Below are 12,263 nucleotides of genomic sequence, written 5' to 3'. Positions count from 1 at the left end.
CTAAAAAAAAAAAAGAATAAAAATAATGTTTAAAAACACCTCAAACCTCCTAAACCTTTCAGTAGTAAAATTAACAAAATAAAGTTTAAATTATGGAATTTTCAAACTATTTTAACTAACTTTAAATTCATTTAAATGAATAATCTGATTTCATTTTGTGAATAACTGATTTACAACCACTCTGGCAGCAGATCCAGCATGTCTCAGACATGAGGGGGACAGGAGGCAGTTAGCTATACCAGCTTCAATTAGTACTCAGATATAGAAAATGAGAACAACTCAATCACAGAAACCAAAAGAAAATTGTATAACTAATACTCAATGTGGTTTTTTCTTTTTTCTTTTCCAGAGCTGGAATACAGTCTACTTAACGCTTCATTAAAAGAAAAAAAAAAGTTTTCTAAAAATGGCTGGAGGTGGAGGGCTGATTATGTATAAAGAGCTAGAATGTCCTATTTTTCAAGTACAGTATTATGGAAAAATTTGTGGTCCAATCAAGAACATCACTGTGGAGAAAAAATAACATTCAGTGAATGTGTTGGTATTGCTTTTGGGAACAGACAACTTGACAGGATGTGTTTAAAGCTACTCCCCAATTGATAGAAGCCAGATGTGTGTCTGCCCTGCATCTGGGGAAAAGTCATGCATATATATAATTACATATACATTTATAGTTATATATATTTAATTATATATGATCATATATAATGATGTATAAAAACCAGACTATATAAAAATATGTAACTAAATATAAATAAATAAAAATCATATATTTTAAATTTAGAAATATTAATAAAACACAACTGAATATCTATATCAAGCATCAGAAACAACCCCCAAGATGTAACCACTAAATTAAAGAGGAACTGGCAGTAAGGGTTGGGTTTTTATTCCTTGCCCTCCTCACCAGTCTCTGGCTTTCCTGCTGGAAGATCTCATTCACCCCTCTGCCATCCCCTCCCACCACACACGCACGCACATAACACACACACACACACACACACACACACACTGTGGCACCTACCAGGCTTGTTCTCCATTAAAGAACCCCTCCCACCCATTATAGTCCTCCATCCATTCCAAACTGCCTTTCCTCTTTGTGTAAGTTCTCTGCGGGAATAAGAAGAAATCTATCTCTTCCTTATACTGCAAATGATTCAAAGGCTTAAGCTTTCAAGGGACCAAACTTCTTTAGGAGATGCTGCTGCTGCTGCTAAGTCGCTTCAGTCGTGTCCAACTGTGTGTGACCCCATAGACGGAAGCCCACCAGGCTCCCCCGTCCCTGGGATTCTCCAGGCAAGAACACTGGAGTGGGTGTATTATACAAAATTAGTTTTTAGAAGATATGGAAGATGGTTTTAATAGGGGGATCGTTATCCCACAACTTTTTGTATAAAATAGGCCAAGATTAAATCAATTACTCTTCCAAATTCATATAAACACAGTGAGAAAGGAAGGTGTGGGGAGGAGGAAAGAAAAAACTCTCTTGAGGAAATGGTATGCACTTTTACATTTTTCCCCTATTTAATCCTCAGAAAGGTGCGTTGTAGTAGGTATTATTATCCTCTATAAAAGACTGAGCTGAGGCTGAGAAAGTTTAATTATCTTAAATAAATAGCCCAAAGTGAATCTACCAATAATTCTGTTACTTTAACATTTGTTGGGCATCTATTATATGCTAAAGACAGAGTGTTTGTCCACAATGAGTTTCCCAAGTTGGGGGAGGGGTAAAACCTTATATATTTCAACTTAGTGGTAAGTCCTATGATCAAGCTACATACAAAGTATACTAAGAGAAAACATGGCATCGTGACAGATTACAATCATGGCCTCAATTCTCCCCGTATTCACATCCTGGCCATGTAACTCTGCAGCACCCATTCTGACTCAAGTTACGTTAATAAGATAGGATGCAAGCAGAGCTTAAAAACCACTGTGAGACTAGCCTTGCTTGCTCTCTATTGAGCCTTAGCCATGAAAACATACCTAGGCTGCTCTACTGAAAAATTAGGAACATAGAACAAAGCCTTCCTGCTTGTTCCAGCCAAGGGCAGCCTAGATCAGACAACAGCCTGCCAACCCTGCAATGTGGGCATGCCCAACCAAGATGAACAGAGGTGCTTAGCTGACCATCCCTGATATGAGAGCAAATAAACACTTCTGCTGAACTCTTTTGGATTTTTTTTTTTTTTTGGTTGTTTGCTAGGTAGTATTATTGTCTGATAACAGGTGACATAAATAATGATTATGTGTCTGGGTCAAGATTATCCTGAGAGCAGTGCAGGCCATGTTTCCTCGAATCGTTCATTTCACTAAAGGCATAGCAAAGTCAACTGACACCCAAGTTCCTTCTAGCACTCTGCTGGTAAATTGTAGGATTTCAGTGAATTTTTATTAATAAATGAGTAAACTTTGATCGAGCACTGTTTTGCTAGATGATGGGCTCCTTGGGGGTAGGAGGCAAGTCTCATTTATCTATGCATACCCAGAACACAATGTGATAAAAGGCCTTTAGCAGAAAGGTCAGTCAGTATTTGTTGAATAAGAGAATAGTAAGAATATAAGTTATATTATCAGAGCAATGGGAAACTGCCAAAGAGCTGTAAGGAAGCAACAGCATAGACTTGTTTTAAAAATATAAGTCTTTTTTCTCTAAGTTTTAACACCTTTTATGTCTTTATTTTCCAGACTTGTGATTTGTCAAGATGACTCTGGCTGCTCATTAATGGTGAATGGATGGAAGGGGCCAGAATGGATGTACAGGGACCAGCTATGAGCCACCAAGGTTGTCCAGTCAGAGATGGTGTCAGCTTGGATTAGAAGAAATAAGAACACAGATCCCAGCTATACTTGGGAGGCAGAACAGAGAAAACTTGCTTGAGGACTTGAGGGCCTCACGAAGTAGAAGAACCAAGAAAAACCCAAAGTCCTAGTCTGTGCTCCTGATGGGAAGTGGTGACTTTCACTGAGATTGGGAATGCTGAAAGAGGACAAATATTTTAAAAATGTAGACTCCTAATTACAGAGATCATGAGTTAATCCAGTATAAAGCCACCATCTGGAACTTCAATGTAAAGAAATTTGTGGTATCAATTACTCCAAGACTGATGTTCCTTGAATGGTAAATTGTTATCTGTTGCACTAGAAAAGTTCATCTACCTTCTGTGGGCCAAAGCAATCTCAAGGAAAGCCATGCAAGGTCTTTGTTAGAGGACAAAATACAGCCCTGCTGTGGAAATTTCTTGAACTACATTAAACCTTTAAAGGAAATTAGGCTTAAGGAAATAAAGAGTGTATGTGACACATTTGAAATCAGTTTTAAGAGACTAAGGATGAATCCTTTCTTGCTTAACAAATTTTCCATAGACCTAAAAATTGAAGGAGACTTTAGAACATACAGGAAGTAGGCACTCTTGCTTTACTCCCTTATATTCACCTTAAACTCCATATTCCTAGAATTTCATTTATTGCAATTTTTTTTTTAATCTAATTGTTTAAGGTCATGATTCAGTTATCCCTTTGAGCACTGTGAAAGCCACCACACTGTGGTCTACATCAGTGTAAAACCACTGGCTTGAACTGATAACTGGCATCTTTTCCTAAAGATTTCAGTCCTTAACCCAGCCCTTAAAACATGTCCTTTATTAAATTTTTTTTTTACAACAGTTCATTACTTTATGTGAGCATGAGTCATTCTACTTTTTCTTGATTTCATGGCCTTGGACTGCTACCTCAATCCCAGTCCCAATCCCAATCCCAATTTACCTAAAATTGTGTGCTGTTGGTCTTACAGGGGCTGGGGTTATAAGAGACTAGGGACAGATCCATACAAACCTATCAGCACTTCTAGAAACAGACTGGAGCATTCTGATGGTGGGTGAGCTATTATTTTCATGTGTGAAAATATGAAAATACAGAGAATGTGGATTAGTTCTAAGTTACAATGGGGATGAGTGACTTACCAGTGATAGAGGGTACCTGCAGAAGCCCAGCCAAGGGGAACCCTTTGACTACTGGATAGCCCCCACCCTTAAAAATCTGATATAGTGCATATCTTAAAAAACCAAAATCTTATAAAAATATTGAATCACTGTATTGTATACCTGAAATCAATATACTATTGTAAATCAATAAAAAATCTTTATAATGTTGAGTTTCCCAAAGGGAGGATGAATTTAGAGTATACTAAGTGTCAAATACTTTACATATATTCTGTGATTAAATCCTAACTCCAAACTAGAGTAGTTGAGTAAATTATCTCCATTTTATGCATAAGGGAACTAAACCTCAGAAAGCTTAAGTAACTAGTTTATAATCACATTGCCAGTAAATGGTATAGCCAGAATCAGCATGTCTTCCCCCATGCACTGTATCTGTGCTCCCATACTGAATTCCAACTTCACCAGCTTTATTTCCCACCTACCAACATGGCTCTCCTTTTACAGCTAGATTTATCTCACTATCTCCCTAGCATGTCAGAGACACCCCCAGCTCCACTGTGCTCATATTATTTCATCTGTCTCTGAAATATTCTTCTAAATGATCATTCTGCTTCACAGTTAAAAAAGGATCCATCCAAAAGGGAGCATTCTGAACTCAAAGAAATGATCCACCAAGTTGATTCACAGTAAATCTATAAATGACTCAGTCTACTTCTTTGTCACTCATCTTTGGGATACCAACTAAATATAATAAAAATATTAAATATGCTAGATGGTTACCTGTGAGCCAACTACCACCAAATTCAGACACAAAGAACACATTACAGGAAACTCTTCCAAGTAAACCAAAAACCAAGGGCTCTTAAGTATCTCCATCATCTATAAGTGTGGGAGAATGCTGAGCATTAGATGCTAAGTCTCCAGTTCTTTGCACCCTCCTAACTCGCCTCTTGGTTTACCTGGAAAACCAGAATTCATCCTTAAGACTGCTTGGGTAGTGCCATACTGCTGCTGCTGCATGTCATGATAAATGCTCTATTCTAACAAAGGAATAGACTAAGGAATGCCAAGTTATTACACATATTCACCAGAGGGTTCCTTCATTTTTGTTTTTAATGGTCCCTTGCAGGTGATTTTGGTGCTACTGGAAGATTGACAAACTGGGCCCAATCTGTGTATACTTCTGCTCTAATTAAAATCCAACGCCCTAAGCCACTAATGATGACAGGGCAGTTTTCAGACCCAGAGACCACCAAGGCTCCAAGAAAAGCTGGATTCCAGAAGGGGGCTTTAGGAAGGAATGTGGCCTGAGTACATCAAGGAGTCACTGCATCCAGTCCCATCACTTCATGGCAAATAGATGGGGAAACAATGGAAACTGTGACAGACTTGTTGGGCTCCAAAATCACTGAAGATGGTGATTGCAGCCATGAAATTAAAAGACGCTTGCTCCTTGGAAGAAAAGCTATGTCCAACCTAGACAGCATTTTAAAAAGCAGACATTACTCTGCCAACAAAGGTCCTTCTAGTCAAAGCTATGGTTTTTCCAGTAGTCATGTATGGATGTGAATTGGACTGTAAAGAAAGCTGAGTACCAAAGAATTGATGTTTTGAACTGTGGTGTTGGAGAACACTCTTGAGAGTCCCTTGGACTGCAAGGAGATCCAACCAGTCCATCCTAAAGGAAATCAGTCCTGAATATTCATTGGAAGGACTGATGCTGAAGCTGAAACTCCAATACTTTGGCCACCTGATGCAAAGAATTGACTCATTTGAAAAGATCCTGATGCTGGGAAAGATTGAAGGCAGGAGGAGAAGGGGATGACAGAGGAGAAGATGGTTGGTCAGCATCACTGACTCAATGGACATGAGTTTGAACAAGCTCCAGGAGTTGGTGATGGACAGGGAAGCCTGGCATGCTGCAGTCCATGGGGCCACAAAGAGTCGGACACGACTGAGTGAAATGAACTGAACTGAACATCAGGGAGACTGGAGTGAAGGTCATATAGCATGGGCCACAAGTAATCTGGGGTAGTGGGTGGCAAGGTGAACAGTGTGTAGGGAAGAACAGCAGTGATAACAACAACAGTGCTTGTCATTTGTTTCTACTCTATTCGGACACCATGCTCAGCTTTTATATATGTCATTGGATTATTTCCAATCCTCCTAAAAGCCCTGCAAGGTAACATCAACATTCCCTTTTTATTCTCTTTATAGAGAATATATAAAACTGATGCCTTCTAACCTAAAGCCAATTCATGAAAAGGAGTTCTGTTTTGAATAAAAACAATATAATACGTTTTTCCTTTGTACTTTTTCCAGCTGTACTGCCCTTTTGCTAAACGTATCTCCAATTTTTCATTTAGGGCTAAAATTTTCACTTTAATACCTACTTAGGGAAGATAAATATTAATAGGTGTTAAACAAGAATCAGAGTAAATATGTTTATTTTCAGAATTTCCTCTAAACAACTTGAGGTGTTCTGGAAAAGCTTATTAAAGTGTATGTTATTTTCCCAGTAAATGTCTATAAAAAAACTCAAATAAGTTCAAGAAAAAAGAAAAAAAAAAACCAAGGAGAACAAAAGAAAACCTGGAGAACCAAAGACACAAGACTAGTTTCAGTGAAAAGGAGGCAAGTCCAAACAGTAAAGAACTTGGCTGTGTACTGAAGGGGCTGCCCTCTGGGCCACAGAAGCAACATCATACTTTAATTGTCATCACTAGCCTTTTATGCTGCTCTTTCTGCCAGCATTTGGTAATCTGATATAACCACAGGAAAAAGTGCTTACCCCCTAGATGGTGAGGGAGTCCTTGCCCTTGACATTTTTGTTTTTCATAGAACTGGGTATATTACTACAAATATGTTTATCTTTTATTACAGTGAAGATCCACTTACATATTCCTAATGATGTTTCTGCTCATATTTACAGAAATTATTTTTACTAAAATACCTATGTATATCTTGTTACTGATGTCAGCCTGTAATGACTGTTCACTCAGAAACTTAAACGCAAAATCAAAATAATTTCATTTCCTGATGACAGTTATTAACTAGTATGTGGCATTCTAAGGTAAACAAACACGTTACACTTTTAAGACAGAAAGAAAAGAGTTTTTGCCTTATTTATCTACAATTAGCTTTCTCTCCTAGAGACATAATTTATAAATACTTTAAAAGGGATGGACAATTTAACTAGGTAATTTCAACTTTGTTTCTATTGTGTTTGATATCCAGAAGAAAATGCAAACTATTCTGTTTACTACATTGCAAAGTATCTGCTACTGCAAGGACGATGACTTTTTAAAGACCTGAACAAAGAATTAGGCTGGACTGTTCTGAAAAGAAGCAAACAGGTGACAAGGCATTTTTCAAACACAATGGGATGGTTAGAACAGACCCAGGGGCACAAGGATTTCAAAAGAAAAGTTGGTAAAAAGAAAACATAAACCAAAAATACAACTCATTGCTCTTGATTTAACACATGAGATAATGAATAACAAAAATGTCTTCATATAATAAATACAGTTTCACATTTAGACCATCATATTTATTGAAAGAAATGCCTATTTTTAGAAATACTATTCTATTTACATTATGCCTTAGAAATCTTACTAAAAATTTACTCTGTAACTTAAGACAATTCTACTGAGCCGTATCAGAAACATTAAAGCCACAAGCACTTGGAAAAATGTGTATTTTCCCAATAAATTTAAATGTTAAGAACTACATTTATTTTTCATATATAGTAACCACTTAGAGTATATGACAGAATATCAATGAATATATCCTGTGAAAATACAACTCTTTGTCTCCTATCACATTTTTAAGCACAGATAATTGCTTCTCAATAGAGTTGAGACATGGACAGAGGAACCTGGTGGGCTATACAGCCCATGGGGTCACAGTGAGTCAGATGTGACTGAAGCAACTTAACACACAGCATGCACAGAGCTTTATCACTCAACTTCTGATTTACAAAATGTCTTAAAAGCAGCATAACTATGAGCAATTTTGTCCCAATTTCTGTATCAGAAGATTAGACTCCAATCTTCCAGAGAAGAAGCTAACTTTTCATTTCTTCCGCATTTCATGATCAGTGAGGGTACAAGCCTGGAACTGATGCTAAGAAAATTCTTCTCCTTTCTGGGAATTTTAGGGCTTTCAGAGCTTCCAACAGAACATGGGTTCACAAGTCCTTGCAGTTTACTAGAATCCTTTGAACTTTAAAAAGCTGACTCTTGGACCTCAGAGCACAGTGAATAAATCAGACTTTCTAGAGATAGGGCTGGAACACTGGTATATTTACAAAAGCTCCATATGTGATTATCACGTGCGGGCAGGGAGAGAACCACAGACAGAAGGCTTTAAGACAGATGGATGGTTACATCACGGTCAGCTTAACAAGCTGGTGAACCAATGATGCTGAGTGCAGGAAAAAAGAGGGATGCCTCCACAAAGAACTGATAATGACTGGTGATGTTAGGCAAATCATCTGAGGATCTGAGTCCCCTGGGGGGCGGAACCGGAGGCAGAAATCAGAGCAGAACACAGGTCAACTCTGGGGGCAGGAGGAGTTTATTCAAGATGCTCCCTCAACCTCACTGGTCTTTCCTCTCCCTGCATCTCCCAGGTACATAATATCCCTTTGATTCTTCCCTCCCACCACTGCACCAGATTTCACTCCTTTATGAGTCAATTCAGATTATCTAAAGTAAATGTAATCAACTCATGCTCAGATTACAGCCTACATTTGAGGCCCTTAAAACATCACTATTTTCTGGAGACAAATTTACATTATGGAATAAAGAGGCTATACATGGTCCAGCTGTCTTCTGGGTTTACCTCTCCAAATCACCTCTCCACCCTACCCTCTTGCCCAGGCTGACCTGTAACAGACTATCCAAACAATTCCCCTGTCTGACTTCCTGTTGGGGATAGCACTGAGGAGCCCTGAAAGGAGATCAGAAGGAAGGAAGAGAGGGAAACTGGGATATACATTCCCCTGGCTTGCTCGCTGTAAGGCTGCCACAGATCAACTGTGCACCTTGGCCCAAAGCCACAGGTTGGTGCAAAGACAGAGGTCCTCTCAAAGTGGCTCTCTTCTTGCAGGTTCCAGTTATTCCCACCCCTCACCTTCCTGTCTAGGACTGCAAACCATCTCTGTTTTTACAAGACCTTCTTACTCTGCCCCCTCTCTTTTAAACAATTCCTTTATTGAACCCAACAAGAATTACCCTAATTTGAGTGATCTGTTTCCAGACAGGCTCCTGACATATTTGTTGGCCAAAGATTTTCACTTTCCTATTTTTCAAGCAATATCAGAGATGTATGCAAAGATTCAGGGGTGTTATAAACTATTTTGAAGAGATATACCAGAGTCAAGACTAATCAGAATGGATATCATCTGTATCCCAGAGGCCTGCTACTGGCCAGGAGAGGCATTAAACTAGATCATGAGAGGTCAAGAGAAAGGGGACGCAGGATGGATAGGGTAGTGACTACTTTTTCATCACTAATGAAATATTCCAGTATCTCAGCAAGTATAGCCAAACCAGCTGAACATTTGTGAGTCCTGTATATAATGCTGTTCATTGTAGAATGCATTATGACAGCAAACACACAAACCAAAAATAATTGGACAAAATTTGTATTGCCAACAACAAATTATACCCACTCCAGTGTTCTTGCCTGGAGAATTCCAGGGACGGGGGAGCCTGGTGGGCTGCCATCTATGGGGTCGCACAGAGTCGGACATGACTGAAGCGACTTAGCAGCGGCAGCAGCAGCAACAACAAATTATAGTAGGTTCATGTCTTCAAAGAACAGTTATTAATACATGCAGATAATTACAAACTACTTGGAGAAAAGAAAGCAGTTATAAATAGTACAAGCTGTAAAATTCCAATTTTGGTTAAATATGTGTGTTTACATACAATTAAATTAGAGTACAAAGAGTGAGGATATATGAAAAAATGTTAATAATGTTTATCTGAGTAGAGAAATAATAAGTTATTTTAATTTTCTTCTTTAAAAATATTTTTTCCAAAATTTTTGCAAATAAATTTAATTATTATAGCCAAAATAACTTTTTAAAAAAATGGGGTACAGTATAAAAAAAAAACTTGATACATTTTATATTGAATCTTAAAGCCATTTAGTGATTATGGTGAACATTTTCACTTCATTCCATCTCAACTAAGATTTATTGCTTAACCTTTATAGACCAGATTAAAGAACTGACACACTTCAGCACTGATGAGCTAACCACCAAGTGGAGAAGGTGGACAGACTAAAAATAACACATCATACTAATACAGGCAAGAACAAAAACAGCTGAAGATTTTAGAATGCAGGGAAAGGAGAGATGACTTTTGTCTAGAAGGAGGTCACGGAGAGCTTCACAGAGGAAGTAATCACTGAGCAGGGCTGTGAAGACTAAACAACAGTTCAAAAACCAGATAAGGCAGGATTGAACTTTTCTAGGAGAAAAACAGTCCATGCAAATGATCCCAGGCATGAAACAGTCAGGACCTAATGGGAATTAGCTCTGCTCCTTCTCCTAAAATAGAAACTTGCAAGGATCTTGACTTTGAGGGCAGGGAGTAAACATTTATGAAAAACATACTATATGACAAGAATTGAGTTAGTTCTGTTTTTTTGTTTTTTTCCTCCCAACCAAGACCATATCACAAATAAGAAAACTAAGGCCCAGAGAAGTAACAGCTATTTTAGACATCTCTGAAATTACACCTTCAAGGTTAGTTAATTTTATATTGTTCTGTTTATATGAAATCTTCCCTTCCCTTTTTTCATATTGTATTCTATCAGTTGCTCTCATTACATGGAAAGGATTAAGATGAATTATGGTGTCCAGAGTTTTGGATTTATTTATCTACCACAGAACTTCCCTCTTCCTAACAAGAATTAAATATTAACTCTCTGCTTATATCTGTCCAGAGATGGGGGTGCGGCGGCGTGTGTATGAGTGTGCATGTGCGTGTGTACGGGGCAAGTAGGAATGGGACATGCCGTAAATCTAAGCAGTATGGGGAGCAAGTAATCAGAAAATAATGTGTGCCATATTGGAATAATCACCTTAAAGGTGAAACTGTCAACGAAAGCAAGGAAATTCAACCCAGGAATTAAATTCTTTTAAAACTACAGGATGTCCTGAACTCTGGGTCTTGTAGAATTTATCATAACAATTGACAAATACTTTTATTTGTTGTTTTTAAAATATTTTCCAATATTAACCATTTTAGACCACTTATTTTTATTAGAATGGGTTAATTCTAGGGTTATTAATTTTTGCTACTTCCTAAGTATGAAAAAAGTAATTCTTTAATAATATGCCTATGTGGACCAAAATCTAAAAATGTTTAATATAGGTATCAGGTCAAGGGTCACTCTACAGCCTCCTGGACAATGCAGGAATCAAGTTAAGTTCAGTCCGTCTCTCACCCATTAGCGGATTTCACTTGGGCATAAATTTATTTGGCCAAAAGAATAAATTCAGTTTTTCTTCAGTACAAACCAAATTACTTTCTTAGATGTTTATTACTTTACTCTACTTAGATCTTCTGTCTTTGAAGCCCAGGCATCCTATTAAGAATCTTTCAATAATTCTGTTACAGCTCAATTATAGCTCAATCTTATGCCACCTGACTTCAATGGAGTATTCTCTATAAAAAAGCAAGCTGACTTGAGTTCCTTTAAACTTTTAGAAAGTTAATTAATATTTGCCAAGCACTTTGAAGATAAAATGTGTCACAAGTAGTAATTATTTTTTAAAAATAAAACCACAGGGAGCTACTATTCTATAATTTTGGTGCATCTTCATTATTTTTTTAATCCACAGTTCAATATCCCTCAAAGTGAGGAGGCGCAACAGATATAAGCATATAGTCTGTATTTTCTTTCAAGTAAATGCAAAGTCAGGCCAAAATAAAAATGCACTTTTCACACCACATTTTGCTCTCCAGAACTTTCAGGCATGAGGCCCATTTAAAAGCACTATTTTGGATGTGAAAGAACCACTGCATCCAAAAGCAGCATGAAGGAAATGGACCAGATTTAAGTCCCAGCTCTGACTCTCAAGGCCCTGTGATCACAGGCCACAACTCCCATTAATCCAAACCTGGAGACATGGACTGTATCATCGATGCAGATCCCTCCACCCAGCCATAGCACTACATCTGTGTTACCCCAGATAATCAAGTGTTAGAATTCAGCCTATTTTCTCTGTGTGTCAAACTGTCAAACACCATGATTCAGACTGGCTGTGGAAATTTGATAAATTATATATTTAACACTTTAATA

General features: G+C 37.8%; 1 protein-coding gene across 2 annotated transcripts in view; it reads right to left on the bottom strand.

The window, feature by feature from the left end:
- Positions 1–12,263, bottom strand: part of IFNE (interferon epsilon) — a 75,334-nt gene that overhangs the window by 46,672 nt on the left and 16,399 nt on the right. The gene's annotated exons all lie outside the window — the stretch shown is intronic.

The sequence above is a fragment of the Bos taurus genome, chromosome 8 (genome assembly GCF_002263795.3).
Source record: "Bos taurus isolate L1 Dominette 01449 registration number 42190680 breed Hereford chromosome 8, ARS-UCD2.0, whole genome shotgun sequence".
Classification (NCBI taxonomy): domain Eukaryota; kingdom Metazoa; phylum Chordata; class Mammalia; order Artiodactyla; family Bovidae; genus Bos; species Bos taurus.
This window is presented reverse-complemented; position numbering and strand designations above follow the sequence as displayed.